This window comes from Dicentrarchus labrax, unplaced genomic scaffold (assembly GCF_905237075.1).
Source record: "Dicentrarchus labrax unplaced genomic scaffold, dlabrax2021, whole genome shotgun sequence".
In the NCBI taxonomy this organism is placed as follows: domain Eukaryota; kingdom Metazoa; phylum Chordata; class Actinopteri; family Moronidae; genus Dicentrarchus; species Dicentrarchus labrax.
The window spans coordinates 133,497-157,344 of record NW_026136708.1 but is presented as its reverse complement, the minus strand read 5'-3'; the positions used below and the strand labels follow the sequence as shown (position 1 = coordinate 157,344).

Below are 23,848 nucleotides of genomic sequence, written 5' to 3'. Positions count from 1 at the left end.
GGCATTAACTTGGCCTCTAGCACCACTGTCAGGAATCTTGGAGTTATCTTTGATCAGGATTTGTCATTTAACTCCCACATAAAGCAGACCTCTAGGACCGCCTTCTTTCATTTACGTAATATTAGAAAAATTAGACACATCCTGTCACAGACAGATGCAGAAAAACTAATCCATGCATTTGTTACTTCAAGGCTGGATTACTGCAACTCTTTATTATCAGGTTGCCCCAATAAGTCCATTAAAACACTCCAATTAATTCAGAACGCTGCAGCACGAGTACTGACAGGAACTAGAAAAAGAGATCACATCTCTCCTGTACTAGCTTCTCTGCACTGGCTCCCTGTAAAATGTAGAATAGAATTTAAAATCCTCCTCCTCACCTATAAAGCTCTTCATGGTCAGGCCCCTTCATATCTTAAACAGCTCATAGTACCCTATTAGCCCTCTAGAACACTACGTTCTCTGAATGCTGGGCTACTTGTGGTTCCTATAGTCTCTAAAAGTAGAACAGGAGCCAGAGCCTTCAGTTACCAAGCTCCTCTCCTGTGGAACCAGCTTCCAGTTGTGGTTCGGGAGGCAGACACCCTCACCACATTCAAGAGTAGGCTTAAGACATTCCTCTTTGATAAAGCTTATAGTTAGGGCTGGATCAGGTGAGTCCTGAACCATCCCTTAGTTATGCTGCTATAGGCCTAGACTATCGGGGGGATTTCCCATGGTGCACTGAGCTCCTCCCTTCCTCTCTCTTTCTGCACTCATTCATGTTCCATTAATGTATGTTACTAACTTCACTTCTTCCCCGGAGTTCTTGTGCTTTCTTGTCTCGCAGGTTCTCATGGATCCTGGTGGAGCCTCCTGCCATGGTCCTGCTTGACTCTCTATATTATTATTAGTGTTGTTATTATTGTTGCTACAGTCGCTGGTGTTGCTGTGGTCGCTGCTCGTTGTTCCCCATCATTGTTGTCATCATCATCTTCGTGTTCATCATCATCAGTCACTACTATTAGTGTAGTTGTTGCTACTGTTGTTGCTGTGCACCTCTGTCTGTCTGTCTGTCTGTCTGTCTCTTTCTCTCTCTCTCGCCCTCTCTCTCTCTCTCTCTCTCTCTCTCTCTCTCTCTCTCTCTCACCCCAACTGGTCGAGGCAGACGACCACCCACCTAGAGCCGAAGGATCTGTCCTAGGTTTCTGCCTTTTAACAGGCAGTTTTTCCTTGCCCTTGTCTCCAAGGTCTTGCTCATGGTGGTACTGTTGGGTCTCTGTAAATAATGTTATAAAGAGTTCGGTCTAGACCTGCTCTATTTGAAAATGAGATAACTTCTGTTATGAATTGGCGCTTTACAAATAAAATTTAATTGAATTGAATTTAACTTCACGCAGTAGGATTGTATTAGTACTAAAAGCATCAGTAGTAGCAGTAGTATTAGTAGTATGAGTATTAGAGGTGTGCAGCCATGTATCCTGCTGCGTGGACAGTGTGGATATTAAACTAATCACAGATCAGTTTCCTTCTCTGGTTAACAGTGTGCCTACAAATTACATTAGATCCTGTAGTGTTGGACTCAAACACAAAGGCAGATACAGGAGCAAAGGCACCTGAGATGTAATCCTAAACCTTTAGGGGGAAGTGTGGCTCCTGAGTCACGGGGCTTAACTTTTATATAACCCTTGAGCACACAAAGTAAGTCCTTAAACCCACCACTGCTGCACAATGTCAGCATGTAGATTGCTGCGTTTAACTTACTCAACACTGAATCTCTGTTGTCCTTCACTGTCTGCACCAGTGTCACCAGAATGTCACTGTCAGTACACTATCTATCTTATTATTCTCCTCTAATCTACACACTACTTAGTAATATTTACTCATACGAAAACATGGTTGTACAGCAGGCAGAAACAGTTAAGTTATTTTTAGCGAATTCACAAGGCTCTGTTTCTATTCCAATTCACAGATGTAGAGCAACAAAGCTCATTTGTTGGAATGGGTTTAATTTCCCCAGATAAAAATGGAAAACATTATAAGTCATACTGCTCTAAATAACAGTGGAGTGGAAGCACACATGCAACTGAAGCGTGCATGTTCCATGAGCCGAGCCTTCGAGTCTAATAATATTCACTAACAAGATACCAGATCCCTAATGTTCTGCATTTTCTCTTCACACAGAGGTCAGAGGTCGGGAAAAGCTGCAGAGTTGGAGCCGGTTATGAATTCAGTGTCTTGTTTGGGCCTCAGTGTGCCAGCAGGGGCTTGAACCCTACTTACTGTGCCACTTTGTACAATGTGAAAAAAATAAGTCAATTTATGGGTGTTTTCCTGTTTATTTTATTTTATTCTAATGTAAAAAAAACCATGAAAAATCTTTAAAAATCATAAAATTACTGTTTATTTAAGGAAAATTCTATAATTTTTTCGCAAATCTTTGTTTATTTAATAGATTAAACTGTTAAGTTCAAGTTAAATACTGTAAATACATTTCTAAAATTAGGTTAAATTAGTGACAGTTAACAGTAAAATAAGTATTTGTTAGTTTACAGTATTTTATTTAATTTTTTACAGTGTACACTAGCTGACTTTCAGCAATATCAGTAGGAACCTTTTCATATCTTTCTGCTCCTCATGATTAAACAGCGCGATGACAGGTTAAAAAGATAGAAAACAAACAATTAAGGCGTTGGCAGGAGACGTGGGCATGCTCTGCTGCATGCAAAGCAGCTTATGTGGTTTGAGGACAGATTGAGAATGTTTTATGGATACATGAGTGAGAGACATACAATGAGACCATGCTCCAGTGATAAAGAGACACTTTAATCCTCGCACCACAAAGAGAGGTGCTCGAAGATCATGTACATCATCCCTGCCACTCTAAAACTGTATGACGCTATAATGTACCAATAGGCAGCCATCTGGAGACCTCGACCTGTGGCCTTGGATTCGCAGTCAACATCTGTAGCTATGGAAGGTCATTGATGCCAGAAAAAGGAAAAAATAAATAGATTTTTGCTTTTTAGGCAAAGATCAGTTCAGTCACAATTTTGACTTTTGATTTATAGATTAAAAGAAATTATATATTATGTCAAAATAGAAATGAAATACTTTGTTGACTTTTAACTTTGACGGTTTGTCGGTAACAATTTTAATAAACATTCAAATCTAGCAATTAGAAGATGTCGGTTTCTGGGAAGTTGTGATGGGAATTTTTCATCATGTGAGAAACAATTAAAGTTCATCACGAAAATAATGTCAAAATAATGAGATACTGAGCCAAGTCAAAATTTGGAGATAGCAATGCCAAACTTATCACAGTAAGTTAAATATCTCGACTCACTAATTCAAAATGATGACTAAATTATAGTATACAGGGGTGGACAGTAACAGGTACATTTACATATCCAGAGTACTGTTTGAGTATCTGTTTACTTGAGTATTAATTCTATGAAGATTCCAGTTACTTTGAAGCTGAGCTTTGAAGTCAGTGCATTTATTTTGTTTTCGACTGACTCCTTTGGACTTGCCCACCAAGTTGTCATATTGAGACCGAGTCCTGTGTGAATCAGCTGCTTAAGGATACCAATAGTTACTTAACAAAAATGTTAATGTTGAAGTTATATTATAACATTTCCTCATTATATTGTCTATAAACACTAGATCTATGTTCTATATGTAGTTGAGTTGTGTACTTACATCATGCCAAATGTTTTCAACAATGTTCAAACATTTTATTCAACACTGTGTTTCACCGGTCGCCTGCCAACGGCGTCATATCCCCTTTGTGCATGCGTCAGCGTTGTTGTTGTCTGCCAGAAGCTGTCATACATTGACTTTTTGTCCAGTTTTAAGACACATTTTTACCATCCAGTGTCTAGATCTTGGTGCTTTTTAACTCTAGATTTAAACAGGATGAAGTTTTAAGTCATCGGACATCTGGATCTTAAATTATCAGAGAAACAAGCTGATCTAATGTTAGCAGCAGCTCGGCTCACAGCCCCTCCGGGACGTCCTTTGGGGGCCCAACAGTGTCGGAGAAACTGGGATTTTTAAGGTGGAACTGCTTTATTCAGTGTTCTTAGTGGTTTTAATCAGTGGGTCCTTTTGTTCTGGAGAGGAGGAGACCTCTGCTGATAACTGGGTTCCCAGTAGAAACCTCCTGAACCATGAACACTGGAGGAATCCTAACCGGGAGAAGCTGACTGCAATGATGACAATGGTGGTGAAAATAACAACTCCCATGATCCCAAGGTACTTATCAGGTTCATCAAACTTCAAACACCTTTGTTATTTTTTTGATGTGAGATTACATATTGTATATTTAACATTACTGACTGAAGTTTCAATCTTGTCAAATAAACACAATGCTGTCACTATTTTTATTTTCATAGTTTCTAACTTTCATTCTTTTTTCCTTTCCTGGCATTAATAGCTTCCATAGATAACAAATGTGTACGCTTCAGTGAGACTGACCTGTATATTCTCCTGCCTGCTAATCTGTTATATAAGCTCCTCTTTTACAAAGCTATACCATCACACAGCAACGATGCTCTTGCTTTGATACGACAGTCAGACAACTCGTTTCACATTAGTTGGAAGAAAAGCTCTTACTGAGCAGGAATGAAGATAAAGCTGTAATTTATTCCTGCAATACTTTGACAACTACAGCATAGGCACCCTTCTTAGAACAAAAGGCACGTCAAGTCAAATTTATTTATGAAGCTCTTTTAACAAAACAAATCCCTCACAGGGGGCTTTACAGAGTAATGGGGGACATGACAGCAGACAAACAAACAAATCAAAAGATACAAACCCCTTTGCATCCTCTCCATGTGAGAGCTTGCACCGCCATGAGTGTCCGAGACAACTTCCCCTCCCCCCTCGAGGAGCAATTAAGGCTTCTCTGCTGCAAAATGTGTCACAGAGCAGGTGGGACACTTCGGCACTTCACTGCTAATGCTATGCACCAACCTGAAAAAGATAATAACTTATTTATGTGTATTTTCTTTTTGTGTATGTGTCTTTCCCAACTATCTAAAAAGGCTTTAGTCTTGCAGCCACAGCGTTGCCTTTAAAGAAAAAAACTGTTTTGTCTCACTGAACTGTCAGGTATTCAAATAATGTTATTTTTTGTGAGTTACTGTGATCTAGTGACAGTTGGAAATTGTTATGAAAAATGGTACAAATGTGTGTAACAGCAAACTAAACTCTGTGACTTATGTGTGAAGGCTTATGAATCAAATAATAACTGGTTATGGCAGTCTTCCACTCTGCACTGTCTTTCAGAGGCTGTGGCGGCTCCATTTTCATGCTAGAGTGAAAGTACTGGTATCATATGAAACTACATGACATAACACATCCATTGGTTCCAACCAATGTCTGTGGGCGGCTGTGGCTCAGAGGCAGAGCGGGTCGTCCACTAATCGGAAGGTTGCTGGCTCGATCCCCAGCTCCTCCCGCCACACGTCGAAGTATCCTTGAGCAAGATACTGAACCCCAAATTGCTCCTGATGCCGTGCATCGGTGTGTGAATGTGTATGAATGCGTTAGTTTCTGTTTGATGGACTTTGCCATCACTGAGTGAATGTGTGTGAAAGGGTGAATGTGGCATGTAGTGTAAAAGCGCTTTGAGTGGTCGGAAGACTAGAAAGGCGCTATACAAGTACAGCTCCATTTACCATTACTAGTAAGGGGGCTAAATAACGCTCCAGATTTTGGGGGTGCTTTTTTTATGCCTTTCATTGGTAGTGACAGCTCTAGAGTGACAGGAAAGGGGGAAGAGAGGGAGAGAGAGAGAAGGGCCACAGGTCGGATTCAAACCCTGGGCCGCTGCAGCAAGGATTCAGCCTTGGTACATGGGGGGCCAGCTCTACCAGGTGAGGTATCTGGGTGCCTCATAAGGCTCCAAATGTAGTGAGAGCCAAAAGTCTGGCAATGGACAAACTGGCATAGCCATTTTCAAAGGGATCCCTCGACCTCTGACCTCAAGATATCTGAATGAAAATGGATTCTATGGGTACCTTCCCTTTGCAGAGATGTCCATTTTATGCTAATCCTAAACAGTCCTGGGCAAAAACTACAGTTTTTTGCATGTGGTATGCCGTAAACGTATGGAAAGTTGAGATACATACTTGCACCCCTGCAGTGCCCCACTTGTGCCACAAAAAAGTCCAAAGGCAACAAAGTCAGGACACGCCCCGTCCTCCAGACATGCATTCAGACATAAATACAAATAGTCTGCTTGGAACAATAACAAAAAAATGCGTGTCTGATAAGTTTTTTTTTTTTTTATGCAAAAAAACCCATTAAAATCCTTATAAAGGCATCTGCTCCTTCTACCTCATTACCATTTCCAGAATTTCCAAATATGCAAATTTGGTTCATTTTTCCGTCTGGACACAAGATGTGGTTCAATAGAGAAGACTGTAAGCCAGGGTATAATTGCTCTGCTTAACTGTAACAATACAGGACTTGTGCATACTGACAACATGCAGTAGTTAAGGACCAAACTCTGACAGCGTTTGAATCCTGAGCCTCATGGCTTGCCATCCAGGCTTTGGACTGGCTCCATATGCAGTGGCAGATGGTTGCATCCTTTCAGCAGCAGACTGATATCCACACCTAGGCTCTCTGCAGGTCCTGGGCCAGCTAACTGCTGCCATGCTGTGAGTGGGCGGGTGATAGTCTGCTTGCAAGCCAATGACATCAGCTCGGTTATCACTGGATCAGAGCAACAACCGGAGCCTGTGCTGGGTTTGTTTTACAGAGCTCAACATACACCATGTCTGCTTGGATTATTAAAGAAACAAATTGCCAGCATGACCGATAACTGAGAGAATATAACACAGTGATTATTTAGTTTAATATTTTTCTTGTCTTCTGCAGGGAATAGAAAAAAACAACTATAATGTGCCTCTGCAGTACAGTACAAAATCCCTGTGGAGTTATGGGTTGTTCACTGAGCAAATTAATGATTCAAAAGAGGGCAAACATCTGGTTGCCTTAATTCTTCTTTGGAAAAAAAATTAAAACACAGTTACTGGTGAATGGCAGTGACTTCTTTCTGGGCTTATATGGTGTTAAATGATGCAGTTATCTTATTCCCAAATGTATCCAGTGTGCCATCACATTGTGATAGCATGCTTAGATATTTCCATTGCAGTACAGAGTAACATAATTAAAACAAGCCGAGAGAGACATCACTGTGAGGTCTCAGTGTCACAGTTTGGAAACACTGATCACTACAGGAAGACGTCCACTGTACATCCTAGCCAACATTTGTATGTAGGGCCCATGTGGGTATTAGATGCGCTATAGATGGGATTGTCCGTGGGTTCCATAATGGCTGCATGTCAGTTGCCTATGTGGCACACTTTAACATGACTTGGATGTGAAATAACATTTTCAAATGCTGGCTAGAGGGTGATAGAGCTCTAATGTTTTATTACAGCATATGCAATTTAATATCCCAGTATTATGATATAGGAACATTTCTGCAATTCCAACTGTTTTCTGTTGAACACATCTAGTGGTGAAGTTGCAACCATTTGTTATCTGCAACAAGCAAGTAGATACTACTCGAAAAACGTAAAAAAAAAAAAAAATCCCTGTCTAGAGCCAGTGTTTGGTTTGTCTGTTCTACATGGCGGACACCATAGAAGAGGATCCGCTTCTTCTGTAGATATAAAGGCTCATTCTAAGGTAACAAAAACACAAAAATTCATATTATCAGGTGATTATACACTTACGCAGCTGTGGTGCTTTTGCATTTGCGAACAGTGATAACAGCAACAACAGTGACAAATGGAGAGGCAAAGATTTAAAGAGTGATAAGCTCCTTGATAAATAGTGCGAACTATCAGCAGGTTAATTTCCCCAGGCACAAATGCCCTGTCTACATTACACTCACATCTCTGATTTACCCCAGTGTGGCCCTTTCTTTTACTTTTCTAAATGAGAAAGATGAGAAGATGAAGGTGAGGTTAAAAGCAGATAAGGATAGGAGGCGAAGCTGTAGCCAGTAGATGACTGAGGTAGAGCTTTCCAGAGAGGATATCTCTGCTTTGTAAACAGCTTCACCTCTCAGTCTCTGGGAGGCTGAGTACAGCCATAAAACAGCTGTGGTCGGTAAGGGAGCTAACACCCCCCAGGTCAGTCTGACAAACATAAGCCAGCACTAGTGCACACACACACAGGTGGCATGGAGCATCTGCAATCCACCCATTGTTATTCATTGCAGATGGCTACAGCAACACCTTAGCCATGTAACAAAATGAATCTACATGTCTGTGGAGATGGCAGATCAAACCACAGGGACTCATCAACCTTGGGAGCAGGAGTAAAGCAGAGATAAAGGCGAGCAGCCCATTTGCTTTGTGGTTACACAAGTTAGCGAACGGCTGGTCACACCCATTCGGCATGTCGGACACGTCTAACCTGAGCGAAAAGCAATCACAGACTCCATCCGATGATTAAAACAAAGATGAGACTATGTCTTTGGCCGACCCCATCCCCTCTCTGCTCTTGCTAATGTGATCCTCTGAGCCATGGGACAGGTGTGGAGCTGTAATGAGTGACAGTGCTGCAGGGGAAATATTTGGCCAGAACTGCTCACCCTGATCCTCACAACTCTGATGAGGCTATACACACCGCCCAATCGTTTTCACTTGATCCTGAGCTCTCGGCCTTCTCTGAGGGATCGTCATGTTTTTGACAAGTCGAACAGGAAGCTCTGTTAGCTCTGTGTTCTTGCTTTAATCATGAGAGAACCCTTCTCAGCCTGGAACATTTTGGCCATCCCTCATGTGTACTCAACAAGTTAATTGAGATCTGGGAAGACTTTGACATCACTGTAAAGAAGTCAGATGGGACAACAGACATGAGCAGTCTGACAATCAGACAGGTTGGAAAGAAACCTCCAGCTTATTTGGAAGAGAAATTGAAAGTGAACAGTAAAAAAACTGTAAACATCCATCACAGACTCTCTCAGCCAGGCTTTGTTGTAGTGATGCCACCGTGGTTCCAGATCTAAACAATTAACTTGGTGACTACAATATAATCATAATTGATACAACTGATGGACAAAGTTACAAGAATAATTAAATAAAACCAAAATAAGCCGGTATATTCCTGCAAGTTTCTTGTATCAGACATAGTCTTTAGTATTCCACTTAAACACTAATTCCATTAATACGACAGTCATAAAGTCTACAGACGTCACCACAGTTTTCATTCCCTAATCTTTTTAGCAGTTTTTTTGATTGCTAAAAAGCAAAATCCCTCTCTTTCCTGGTAGGCTTTCAATTTGAAAAAATTGAGAATGTGTTGAGTTTCAAAAGCAGTGTTTTTATGTATTATGTATTTTGATGCACATTTTGAAGTATTGTAGTAGAAAAGCTTTAATGGAAACACTTTTTTCAAAATTCGTTCTGATGTAGGAAACAGTAAACTCCCCACAAAGATCTCCACTGACTGAACTCTCCACATAGATCTGATGAAACCTTCCTCACATTAATGCGTGAACAGAAATGTTTTATTTCCATCCTGTTTTCTGCATGGTTTTTCATTGTTTGATGTTCGACTGATGTTAATGACTATTACTTGTTGAGCCCTCCTCTTCTGGTTCTCTGACTGGAAAATTGGCACTACCAACTGCTATTACTACTATTTTGTGAACCAACTCCGAATAATCACATAATGGTAGTGGACCTTTAGCTGAATTACTTGAAATTTGGTTAAAATTTGCAATACCTTTGGATGGAAACATGGCTTCTGACAGCAGAAGTGATTGCAAAAAAAGGGAAAAGATAAGCAATTGAAAACAAAATAGTGAATGAAAACAGAAACTGAATAAAAGAAAAAGTGAGAGGTGTTTCCATACTGATGGAATGAATGCTATAAACCCTGACTTGACGAAGCATATCATTTAAAAACCAGCTGTTACTTGAGAATTTATGGTATTAAATCATCAGTTTAAGACAGACTGACAAAATAGGCAAAGTAACTGTTAATCCATATACAACACTTCAGTAGGGCTGTATACTGTAATCAGTAGTTTATGTATTAAGACTCAATTACTAAGCCAACATGTTCACTACAGAGAAACTGAGGATTTGTTATAAGCCTTATGGATTAGACATCAACATACATCAGCACCGTCTGTAATGTTTGTCTTTAAAGAGTAATTAAAGTCAGATTTTAAAACAACGCAACAGTGCACTTATAATGGAGTATTTTTGCTTTGTCAGAATATTTATTCCAGCACTGTAGATTTGAGACTTTAGTTAAATTCCATGTAATCAAACAACATAAGACATTATGGCCAACTTGGTCTCTGGAGTCCTGTATTCAAATTCAAAACATTGTAAAAATAGTGTAGTAAAAATATGTTTCTGAAATCTCTGTAAATGATTTTTATAAGGAGTACGGCCTAGACCTGCTCTAAGTCTAAAATAATGTCTCTTATGATTATAATTATATATAATAATAATAATTAGAATACCCTCACTGGTGCGGTGGCTTTTTCAACTGATGCTACTGACTGACCACCATAACCTGAATGTTTAATCCTAGTTCTGGGTTAATCCAGGCCAGTTACAGGTCACCCAGTTAGTAAGATTAACCTTATTCACCTTAAACTGCTGTTGTCACTCTGGCATTAGAAGGCACTCGTACTATAAGCTGCAGAGGAAAAAGAGTCCACCCGACTAATATGAAATATTAAAATGAACTGGACTTGAAATTAACTGCACCACCTAGGTTTGCATCAAAACTTGCACAAAGGGAGTGTATTATTCTGTGACTTTTCCAAATAGGGCTTTTGAACTCAATCTTATCTCTCCACAGTAACACTGCCATGTTTACATCTTTGTTTTCCATTGATGCCAGCCCTGCTAAAAATGTATGCCTCCTCTCAACACTGCGAGGTGCTTCAGTGAAATGGCTCCATCAAATTGCAAATGCGAGTTGTACTGTGGGATGTGATAGTTATTACTATGACCTGGTTGCCTGCTTCCTTTATTGTTCTCATTGCAGCTGTAAAGTGTAGTGTGGCGTTTCTTCATAACGCAAAGTTTTAAATTTGATTTGAGGGTCCATGCTGACTCACAGCTGTGTGTGTCCTCGGGAAATGCTTTACAGTAATTGGCTTTAAAGTGTTTGAACACCATGATGCCAAACACTTGAGAAACTCACTCTGCAGACACCCCTTGTGTTTTAAGAGGTGCATTTTTAAAAATTTTTTTTAGTTTTTTGCCTCAAACTAGGAAGGAGGAACTGACACAGATTCACATGCATGCGTCTGTTGTCAATTACCTTCTCTGCTGTTCACACCATGAGCAGTCCAGACAACTAGAATGGACAGTGAAGGAATGTGTCTTAATGTAGTGTAATATCATCTGGTTAAGTAATGAATGTTCTAAAACAGTTTTCTTAACCTGAAGTCTGAGGATCCAACCACCAGAATGAGCCAGAGGAACCTGACACCGCTGTCTCCTGCAGGTGGCTTACAGCGCTGTCAGCCCAAGAGTAGATCGCAGAGGATGGCAGTAGAGGAAGTTGGACCATCATCTGGATCGAAAGTTCATTGACAGTCAGCACCGGAGCAAAGAGTGTCGGAACAGTGCCCTGTTGACAGGCATCACGCTGCCCTCCATTAACTATCACCCGTAATGACGCGATCCTGCTGTGCTGCAATGGCCAGAGCTGATCGCACCCGTTCTAGGCAATACTACCAAAAGCGCTGCACCACATCCCGGAAGCGTCCTGGAAGTGCCTGTCCGCTATGTGCCACATACACTGCTGGCATATTTTTGACAGAAGCCATGACCCACTCGAGTCAAGCAGCACAGAGCAGCTGTCTGTCTTGGCAGGAAGTCAGACACAAAAGTGGCAAAGAGAATCCGGTCAATTTTCAAAATAAAATACCACTACATCAACATTGTGGCACCAGGCCAGAAGTCAATCAGTAAGAGGCAACTTAGAGGAGATTTTAAGCAGAGAAACACACCGCTTTGTATCACTTTTAAAAATGATATTCTGAAGTGGAGAGCCACAGACCAAGCGCCAGTATTTGACAAGCTAAGAGTGAGAACGTGTTGGACGAGCAAAGCTGCAGCTGGGTCAACTTGAATGTGCCGCATGCTTGGATATGTAAGACATGTATTGCATGGCTCTGTAGAGCAGTAGAGTGTAAAAGAATGTGTGAGCTGGAAATACTGGCTGAAGAAACCAATAAACATATTTTTGAACTGCAATCCCTCCCTGTGGACTGGGCCAGAATGAAAGCTATATGGGAGGAACTGTTACAGGGTAATAACACTGTCAACTCAGCAAAAGGGTCACTGATTGCATCACAAAGCCGGACTGGACTGAAATATCTGATGGCATGTGTTTGAGGTGCTGAAAGGACACCGTCACTTTACACACAGCTCTTAATTTGCAGTATTCTTTGCTGCTCTCACTGTATAATTGCTGTAACCTCTGCTGACAGATAAAACCTTGCTGCAAAGCTTACAACTGCTGCTCAGAGACTCTGCCACAGTGGTCAGTCTACAATGACGAATCAGTGTCAATTTCTAGATTTCTATTGTTTCCCATATTAAAACTAGACCTAATAGACTTAAGGGTGGAAGCGGCTATGGTGATTCACTCATAGCTGTTCATGAGCCAGGGCATATTGCTATTGATGAAGACCCAGAAAACTCCAAATTTCAAGGAGAAAATTGTAAATGTGAAAGAACAACTTTCACATTTAAGTAGTTCTTACATGAAGCCCATTGCAACTAGTCCTATTTATTGGAGTGGAACTTTTGCAGAAACTTGTTTACAGAAAAAGGCCTCTTGAGATGTATGTGCATTTTTTTGACACATGAGCTAGGTTCCTTGTTATCTCCTCCAATGCAGCTTGGCTAAAACTTTTGAATTTTTCTTTCTTTTTACATAAGGGTATCACACTTTTTAGGGTCATGCTGTCCCCAGTAGGGAGGAACAAACAGATACAATAAACTCATGTGACATTGGCAACAACAGTTAAAGACAAAATGGGGCCACAAGGAACCAGACTAGGACAGACTAGTGTAGAAGAGTGTGCAGTTTTGATGGCTTGGTCTCCAATGAATCTAGAATTTAGCTATCCATCTGCCAATTAGCCAGTCACTGTGCCTAAAGGAAACACAATACATATCCATTATGTATGCTCACATGAGGCAGGAGACCCCACAGGGTTGTCTCCCTCACAATTCATTACTGCGATACGCAATCCTTCCCTTGGGGCAGAGCCAACACTATTACCCTGCACACACACCGTATCAGCTTCCCACTGCTGATATCACAATCTGTGAAACTCAAGGAGAGCTAGCGGTCTTTCACACGCGCCCTCCTCGCTCACTGATAAGCTCCTATTACACCAATGTCATACTTGCACTTCTTATCCAGACCCCCTCCGAGTACTCCACCTACATGTGGACGTATATGGCCCTGAAGCAGAGACTGTGGCTCACACTTGCCGTCATCAACTAATTTGCTTTTCACCATTCATTCCACTGATAATATTTTTATATAATATGTTTTTTTTCAAATAAAGAAATAGTATAATAGTCTTGATATAGATCACTCAGAATTGTATTTTGTTTTTTTTAATTCTGACTGAGATTCACACTAAGCAGGATATTTTACAGTTTAAGAATCAGCTTGTTAGTGCTCTCTGGTGGACAATTTATGCAAGGTAGACATGACCTCAAACCTAGTTTGGCATGTCTGAACTGAACCTAATATCAGACTAGCTCTACAACATGCAATACATTTGATTTTCAGTAATGATTTTACAGACAACAAGCTGCCAAATTGTTGGCTAAATTATCAGTGGAACACAAAATGAATGATTGAAACATATACATATATATTCAATTCAATCATATAAAATCTAAAAGATAATCATTTATTTTCTCATTGGTCTAATATTCAGGGTGTACAGGCAATTGACCCTTCCTAAATCCGACTCCTTTTGGCTCTGTGCTCCAGTTGAGCAGGCCTCAGTGAGAACCTCAGTCAATTTTAGCTAGCTAATCTACATTAATCCTTAGTTAGCTAGTTATATCTGATAGCTAATGTTGAAAAACGCTAACTAATTACCTTGCTGATAATTGATGTAGATTAGCTAGCTAGCATTTTGCTAACATTACCTAACTTAAGATGTGACTACATGTTGCTTTCATCTTTTAACTTGCTTCAAAATGTGGTTGTTTTTAGTACAGTGTTTACAGTAATACACTTTTTAATGCATAGTACACATCTGTAAGAGATAAGATAAGTAGATAAGATCAGTATTATTGTACATTTTAGGTTAGTAATCAGGATACAGACAGTTCCAGAGCTGCTGCTGAGTTACCAAGTACCAAAAAAGAAGACATGCTGTCATAACCCATCAACCACCTTGGGAGATTCTACTCACCTCCTCATTATATCATTTAACAAACACACTGTAACTGTGAAAACAGAGGCAGACATGTTTCACCCTGTGTCCTCACATGCTGTGTTGTGTTGATCATTTTCAGAAGAAAAAAAACATTGTCTTGGGAATAAAAATGATAACTTGGCTGTCTCAACAGAATTTGCAAATGTTAATTTCTTTTCAGAGCTGATACAGATTATTAGTATTCAAGGTAGCTGATAACAGATATTTCTAACTAATATATATTTCCAGTAAATGAAATCTTAGTGTCAAAATTTAGAATAACCAGTGGTGGAGTGTGATACATTTACTTTAGTAGTACTGTAAGTAAATATGATTTTGAGGCACTTGTACTTTACTTGGGTATCTCCATTTTATGCTACTTCCACTACATTTTGAAAAAATTATCATCACTCAAGTAATGTATCAGTTCCAAAACTGTAAAATATGTGTAAAACTACAATTAACAAAGCCTGATTGTGCCAATAACAAAGGGTTACCGGGGATTCTGATTGGCTTCTGAGTGCAAGCCAACACAAACAGTTATAAGGAGATTTGTGAGTCAAATCCAGAGCTGCAAAAGAGGATAAAAAGTCAGGGTTTGGTCTGCAATGAATAAGTTGGACAGCATTGTTTATTCAGTTAAATCTGAAGCGGCACACAGATACTGGAGGCCCCGGTGCACTGATGCTTATGAAGATGTATGGGTAAGTGTCCCTTGGGATACACCTGCTCAGGCAGCACAATCTCTTTTAAGCAATGACTCTACAACTGCCTTTTTTCCCCTCGGTTTGCTGCTGGATCTTAATCACTGTCACTGAAATACAGGCCATGTGCTAACACATTCTGATGGCCTTGCAAGAAAACATTGTACACCACATACATTTTGCATACTGTACATCTGCTTTTTGATTACCTTGCAGAGTGTAGGATACACCATCTTGGTGTACCATGGGAGTAACTACCAGGGCTACTATTTACCAAGTTAACTGTTCTATCCCCTGAAACATGAAATATACTCATTTATATTCATCACTGAAGATACATGATGTTTAGAAAATGTTCTCAGCAGGCTAGAACAAATGTTGAGTGCACATCAGTGCATGCAAAACTCTGACTGAGTAGTAAACTTGCACAAAATATGCACCCAGGTTTATGTAGGCGAAGGAGGGAGTAAAATACAATTCAAATTTTCAGTGCCAACCTAAATAACATCCAGGATTTTTGGTAAATTTAATCAATTTCCAGGTGTTTCCGTGGCAGCAAAACTAGTCTTCCATGATTTCCAGTATTTCCAGGACACGTCGGAACCTTGAAAAATGTTTCTTATCGAAAATGTTTCTTTGAAGCGCCACAACCCAAGCAAAGCGAATCAAAAGATTCGGAATTTCGGGAACTTAGCCAGCTCGGCGGTCAGAAGTCTCTGGTGAGCATGCTCTATGGTTCACTTGGCCCATATCCGGGTAATTTCTTTACAACTGCAAGTCAATATGTAGCCACAACCCCACGTTTTCCTTCCAACTACCTACTACCCTAGTGCTACATTTTTTTATTTGCTGGATGAGAGACTTTGTTTACCAATTTTTTTCCCAACTTCAGAGAGTAATGAAAAAAACAGTCAATAGAGGAAGAGAAAAGGGTGTGTTACTGCATCCAAATTTTACATATAGTCAAAAACAAACTGCCGCAACTTAGGCACTAATGGGAGGACATAGTAGGCCTTGTGTTAGTGAGTGCATGCAAATACCCTCTAAATTATTAATAACCTCTTGCATGGAGAAGAACGCCTTCGTAATCAGAATCGTCTGTGGACATCAGGGAATACGGGTTGGGGTTTTAGTCCACAGCGGGGCCTTTGATCAAAGACTGAACTAAAAGGTGCTGACCTATACACTTGTTAATACTTTCCACATCCTCTTTTATATGAGGGCTGTGAGTGGAGGCATCCAGCAGGTACAGTATGCAGCACAGGGAAACTGGCTACGCATCAGCGCACAGCTACAGTCGGAGGAGCAGACACTCCCACAGCAAGCATGGAGAACATGAGCTGCATCTCTCCGTAGCATCATCAGGCCAGACACTATGCCCGGCTGCAGCCCACAACAAGACTCTATGTTCCCTGTTGTATTCCTATGTTAAACACATTACTTGCCCTCTCAGGAATATGTACAGCAACAAATGCATTAGCTGCCCTTGAACAGTTTCCCCTCCGTTCAGTCTGTGAACAATGTAGTACTGCCAGGCTTAATCAGTGCTGTAGAGCCAGAATGGGAGCGCACTATCTGCACAGGAGCAGCAACTAGAAATTAAAAATAGACCACAAAGCCTCTTTTTCTGCAGTTTTGACCTAGTAGGGTTTCCTGGTTCGCCACCTATACCTCATAATTCCAATCATTCTGTTGTTGTGCTGATTGACAGCTGCAATTTCCAGTTGGTAGAACAACTGAGTCGATCAGAGCTTTGTAGGCAGGATAAAGAATAGGGTCATCACCTTAAACTGTAAAACAGCAACAAAAATGGTGTATGAGTTTGGATGAGATGGACACAGTTGTATAGGTTGTTGTAAGTCAACATACAGAAACTGCAGCTCTTGACATATTTCTTTGATCGACATGACAAACATTGAGCTAACTAACCCTAGCAACCACTGCTGGTAGTCTTCGACTGAAAATTAAAATGACAGTACAGATACGTCAGTCACTACTGGTAGATAATGAAGTGAAAACAAATGAGAATTTCAGTCTGCATATTAGGCTTATTTTGCATGGTTGTCCTGTAATTCAGAAGCTGTAATAATTACTTATAACCAGTGACTGAGATTTTTGTCCACATGAGTACCCTTACTTCTTATTGGGCACTCCTAAATACCCGCGTAACTGCAAAAGGGGCGTTTCTCAGCGATAGAGCAGGTCGTCCACTAATTGGAAGGTTGTTTGTTTTATCCCCAGCTCCTCCCTGCTGCATGTCAAAGTATTGTGACGTGAATGTGAATGAATGAGTTAGTTTCTGTTCGATGGGCTGTGAATGTGTCAAAGTTGCATGTAGTGTAAAAAAGTGCTTTGAGTGGTCAGAAGACTAGAAAGGCGCTATACAAGTCCTTTTACCATTTAGGGTTATGTCGTGGTTAGGGTTGTGTTGAATTAGGGTACTAGGACATTTTTTGGTCCACATCAGGCTCTGGCTATAATGTTTGATTCAGGTTTACTGCTTATCGCCAAAACTATGATTTCAGTCAGCCAACTCACGTTTGAGATGTTTATCAAAGCAGTATAGCATATTTAGATTTGGGCGTCTAGGCTCCGAGCTCATATGTTTACATAGAGATATTGGGGAGTGATGAGCAAATACCTTAACCTTAGTCGGGTGGACGCTGGGGTGGTGGTGGGGCTTACAGCGCAGCAGGCAGCAATAGCTTACAGAGCAGCAGCTGCAATACGGATGCAGGGCAACAGCGAGAGCTGGGAAATTGTGCAGTTTAAATAGACCGCCAGATTGAAAGGGTGTGCTTGGTTAGTGATTATGGAATAAGGCATGTCATTTGTGTATATCAGAAGAGAGCCTGAACTAGCTCGCAGGCTTCGCTCCATATCTTCAATTTGGTAAAGACAGCTAGTGTCACCAAACTGCAAACCTGCCATCCCTTGCAATTACATGTGAATAAAATTCAATATCAACTATAATTTAGTTGAAAAAAAAGGTAATTATTGCTACTTATATGGTGTGACAGTCGGCTTAACCTTCTTGGAATAATGCATTTATTATGGGAGGTTTTTCTGAACTACTCATTTTGCCATGTATCTAAATTCAGCAAAATTACTTCAAAGATTTGAAACATTAATTTTATGGTTTAAATAAAACAAATTATGACTAAACTGTTCTTTGTAAATTAGTGATAAACCAATGAATCCAGTTATCTGGTATTTTGCTGGGTAAAATACTCTATATAGCTCTCCCTTATTTTTCATTTTGAAATCTACAACCCAATGTATTTTTATATTTTATTAATTAATACAAATTTAATATAAACAACCATGTATATTAGATTGTAATGTGCATGGAATAATGGAATTAAACATGGCTTTTCTTTGTCTTGATATCGGCATTATATATCGGCCATCAGTCGCCCCGCCCTCTAGTAAATATCAGCATCACTCATTGAAAAACCCATATTGGTCAACCACTATTGAACCACATAGAACCTTACAATTCTAAGTAGAAAGTGGGTTCTAATAATCATTATTATAATGATTTACAGATTTTATACAAATTTAATACTCTAAGCCCCGCCCCCTTTTGCTCTGTGCTCCAATAACAGTTGAGCAAGCCTTGGTCAGTAACTCCGTCAATTTCCTCATTTCCTGTACTTAGATATTGTCATGACTCCTGCTGTGTCATTTTGTGATTGTGTGGTTTTGTTTTCAACCTGTTTTGTTTTGTTTTTGTCTGTCTGCCTGTTCTCTTCCCCCCTTGCCCTCTCTCTCTGTCTCCACTCACCTGCTGGTCATCCACAATCAAGCACACGTGCCTTCAATCAAGACTGCACTTCAATCAATCAATTTATTGTCCTCCAAGGGGGAAATTCATGTTCACATCACTGCACCTGCAGGCAACACCAGATATGCTATGTGCTTGGCTAATCTATGTTGAAAGTACAACCACATTTTAAAGATGGTTCAAAGATACATAACTTAGACAAACCCAGCACATATCTAAATAGGCAGCAATATTTTTTTTCCCAGGAAGGCAAAGTCATGACCCGCCCTACTCTGCCTTGGGCTCACCCTGATATTCTTACCCTAACCCAGCCAATCTAACTCCTTATGCCTAAACCTGACCAATCAAACCATTGATGGCAATGAGTACTAGCCAGTCAGAGGTGGAATAGGTCAGGTCATCACTTGGTGTAAATAAAATTGGCATACAGGAAAGGAGAAAGTTGGCCAAGGTTCCAAAAGGGGCGGGACTTAGGAATGGTAAATGTAAACTGACCTCAAACAACAGAAATGGAGAAAAGTCTGCGAGCTAGTTAAGGCACTCAACTCGAGCCCCGCTGTTATACACACACGACATGCCTCACTGGCGGTCTATTTGAACTGCACGACTTCCCAGCTCTCCCTCTGCTCTGTCAATGCTGCTGTTGCCCTGCATCCGTATTGCTGCTGCTGCTCTGTAAGCCCTACCACCACCCCAGCATCCACCTGTAGGCTCCGGCTAGGATTTAAGGTATTTGCTCATCACTCCCCAATATCTCTATGTAAACATATCTGCGGGGAATGATGAGCTCAGAGCCTTGACGCCAAAATCTAAATATTCTATACTGCTGTAATAAACATTTCAAACGTGAGTTGGCTGACTGTAATAGCATAAATATAATATTTCTCAGCCTTTATCATCTTGTGAGGCAGATACAACCAACTCACCCCTTCTGCCCCCTTACATAGGCCTGTAGTTAACATATTGTCCCCTTTTCTCAACAGAGGATGAGCAGGTACAGCACCATGAAAAATACTGTAAATAAATACTACTACTACATTTGTCTCACTCATGTCTGAGTCCTTCTGGCCTTCTGTCCTTGTAACTGGACTAGAAAGCAAGCTCCTAAACCCCAAAAATCTACAAGCTGCTAAAGTAATTGAATCATTAGTATTGATCAATAATCCTATTACCACCCTCTTTCACCCCTCTTGATATATTACGGTCATTGTGCAATAAGGCATTAAAAATCAACAGTAGGTGTACAATGTATCCGTTCTGTACGCAGCACCCTGCACAGCCTGACTGGAACAGTCAGCATGCCGTGCTGTGGGATTGTGGGTCGGCTGCAACAGAAATCGATTCAGCTTAAAGACACAGTAGCCAGGTGTGCTCTGCGCAAGTGGTTCTATAGGGAAGGTGTTTTTAATGAGGCCCTCTATCAGGCTGACACATCCACTGCCACAGGCTAGGGAGACTATTCATGGCGCTGCTGGCTGGCGCCGAGTTGAACCGACCTTTAGCAGAGCTGCCACAGAGCCACACACACCGGAGACAATCAGCAAGAGTCAACTGAGGACCTTGGTTATCAGAGCGGGGCCTTTCTTTCTAACTAACTAAAGCTTTTTATTTCATCCTCTTAAACTCATAATCTCCATTTTTTACATAACTAAAGCTGCTCTCTGAAGCCTCTTTTTGATTGCAGAGGCAAAAACATTTGAGTGAATAAAAGGAGCCGTCACGTGTGTGTGTGTAATATCACAGAAGGTTGACCCCATCCCCCATCAGTTTGCAGCTCCACTCAGGCTTCACCAGAAGAACTCTGTTAGATACAGTCCAGTTACACACATTTGACGTGGGACAGTTTGTTACATTATCAGCATTTAAATGTTGGTTATTGCATTGGGATACTAAGTGATGCTTCCCAATAATAACTTTCTGCCGAGAACGCTGTGAACGATTATGAAGAAAATGAAGACGCTGTTCATGTTATTTCTTGAAGAGAGGGATCATGGCTGTTTGTTCATTGTGGGATAACCTGATACATGATGTTCTTATTGGATATTTTTTCCACTGCTGGCTAGATTCACTGATGTGAATGATAAAACGTAGATGACGGCATGAGCAGCGATGTGAAGTTACAGTGGATAATGTTACAGCTTTATTATGTGGGATTAGATGGGTAGAGAGAGTGAAACTGGCTCGTAGAATCCTAAAGCAGACAAACAAAATATTTTGACTGTAACTTCTAAATTGGGACAAAAACTTTTCTTAAAACCAGCAGTGCCATCAGGGCAGGGACAGGGGCCATTACTGAGTATCAGCACTTCTGATTTTTTTTTTTCCATGAGTACCCTTATTTCTTATTGAGTACTGAGGATGGCTGAATCCACCGCTGAGGTCCAGACCTTTTCCGAGGGGTTATACAATAAAAGTAAAAGTAACTGCCTAAAAATAACTATTTTGATGCATTTACTGTGCAGTGGCTACAGGTGGCTGCAAATCAAATAAAAGCCTGAAATAAAGGCCTGTTGCAAACAAAGGCCCGATAAAAAAGGACAGGTGGTTGGGATCACCTGTTTTATAGTTGCTTACATCGAACTGTAATTTCCACAGCACTAATAATAATTTCCATCAGTGTAAAAGAGTCACGTCACTCAAAAATACAATTCTTTTCACTGATTAATTCCAGTTGCTCTGACTTGCTTCTGCAAGGCTTTTAATGTGAAACGTCTGGAGGAGATGTTGAGTTTCAGTCGCTTAACACTGATTGACAAAACAAACTGCAATTAATTAGTGAGTGAGATCAATGTTTGTGTTAAAAGAGAAACTCAGAGCAGCAGATTGATGTGGTGTGGCTCTGTAGTCGCACTGATAAAATGAGTGCTGTGGAAATGTACTGACTTCATCAAAACAACAGTAAGCAGTAAGTTTTGAATTTGTAACAGTAGACTGAAAAACTAACAGATCAGAAAACAGGAAAAATACTGATTATAAAACAGGTAGAAATTAAGGTCTGTCTTATATAAGCAGGGCTTTCCACAAGGATATGGGTAGCCAGCCAGTGGGGAAAAGCAGCCAGCGAGTGGGGTCCGGAGATGGATTTTGGCCACATCAAACCCAAATATGGTGGTCTCTAGTACATTTTTATGCCACTATTCTGTCATATATTGATCATAAATGGAAAACTGTGATGAGCATAAATCCAGCCTGAGTGGTAAAAGGTCAACGTTCATTTCCATCTAACCAGCTGCATCACCAATAAGTCGTCCAGTCTGCATGTTAGCACTGCAGAGGGTAAAGGGGCACTGGGACCCCCTGAGACTGCATGGCCCATTGATTATGAAGCACCCCATGTCATTGCACTCATACAATCAACACTCCATGAGACTTGGCCAAGAAATCCTTTTTGATGTTTGCAGAGAGGGTATAAATAATGGATTGGTGACTCGTGGTGCGTCACAGGATGGATTCGGGGGGCTCTGCTGGAACACAGGCAGTAATCTCAGCGGATCCTCCTCCTCTTGTTTCTGAAAGCTGTCAGATGATCAGGGAGCCTGCACAGCAGCTCGTTGGCAGGGATAAACAACAACACAAAGCAGCTCAATGAGTCCTGATGGGCGTCTGGCTGGCAACCAAAAGAGCAAATTTCATATCACTGTCACAAATACAAATGTCCCCCCAGTCCTCCACTCTGCATCACTTCCTTCACAAAATACAAATGATACCTCAAGAAGCCAAATTTATGCTTCCGGAAATCTGGAAACTTCATCAAGATGTTTGAGAAATCAAACCCTAACGGAGTTACTGGTTCACAAGTGCTGCAGCTGTCAAATAGTATTAAAAGTGAGCTTTCACCAGTCCACACAACGAGCCCAGCCAGCCGCATTAAGTTTTGCTGGCCCTGGATGGGTTGACGTGACCTCAATCCGCTGCCTCGCCTACTTAGATCACGGCTGTCTTGACCCGTAAGAGCTTCTCCTTCATCAGGTCCAGCTAAAGCCCCACACACTGCCCGTCACCGACGTGGATTAGAAGGACTACGGCTAGGGCCCGTCTGAAGCTTTCTGCTCTCACTGAGTCACGAGAGGCTACTGCAGCTCATCCCAGAGCCAAAACATCACCTGAAAACCCTTTAAGTGGAGAGTTTTGGATAGTTTTGGTAGACGTTATCCTCCTTCAAACTTAAGCCCTCAAATCCAGCACTCTGCAGAGCATTATCGAATCAGGGTGCAGCTTATAATTCCTAGAAAGACAATCCAAAGTTTACTGTGAAACTTTGCGTGCAACATGCAACCTAAAACTCACCCAGGGTCCAGAAATGATCTACTTAAAGGGTTCGAACTTCTGCTAAAGCTTTTTTGGCAAGCATAACTATAAGAACTTTTGACTCACCTGTTAATTGCTAAGATGTGGTTACAGGGACACAGCTTTACAATGGAGTTCAAGGCCATCTCTGTAAAAAGAATACACAAAATATGAACATCATCATTAAATAAGTCCAGATTCATCAAAGTGTGTTCTCTTGTGCTGAGAACTACTGCACTTTAAATAGGCTAAACTGTTTTAAAATTGTTTCGCTTTTTGCTAACTCAGTAGTTATATCAACTGGAAGAAAGCAAGAAAACTCCACAACACAGTGTTACCTGAATAAAATGAGAGATTTAATGTAGTAGTACACAACTCAGCTACACATGGAACTAACCCTAACCCTACTTGTTTTTTCAACATTTTAATGTGGAAATGTTACATAATATAGCTTTAAGGAGTTGAAGTACTTAACGGATTTGAAGTGTCAGCATTGAAATAATACGTTGGTTAAAAGTTGATTACCACAATGAACTGAAATTTCAGCTGAGATCAAAGTGTGAAAGCAGTTGAACTCAACAGAGGTACAATTACTACAGCAGTAGGTCAAAGCTAAACCAATAAGCAGCTATA

At 40.7% G+C, this 23,848-nt stretch overlaps 1 protein-coding gene and 1 long non-coding RNA gene across 4 annotated transcripts in view; both read right to left on the bottom strand.

Annotated features, from left to right (window-relative positions):
• The window catches only part of LOC127368802 (uncharacterized), a 255,086-nt gene that overhangs the window by 116,956 nt on the left and 114,282 nt on the right, over positions 1-23,848 (bottom strand). The gene's annotated exons all lie outside the window — the stretch shown is intronic.
• lrfn2b (leucine rich repeat and fibronectin type III domain containing 2b) overlaps positions 1-23,848 on the bottom strand; it is a 180,940-nt gene that overhangs the window by 88,120 nt on the left and 68,972 nt on the right. The window contains exon 2 of one of the 2 annotated variants that reach the window (XM_051409902.1): positions 23,303-23,363. The exons of the other annotated variant lie outside the window; for it this stretch is intronic. The gene's annotated coding sequence lies outside the window, so the exon portion shown is untranslated. The remainder of the gene's footprint in view (positions 1-23,302; positions 23,364-23,848) is intronic. 2 annotated transcript variants of the gene reach the window in all.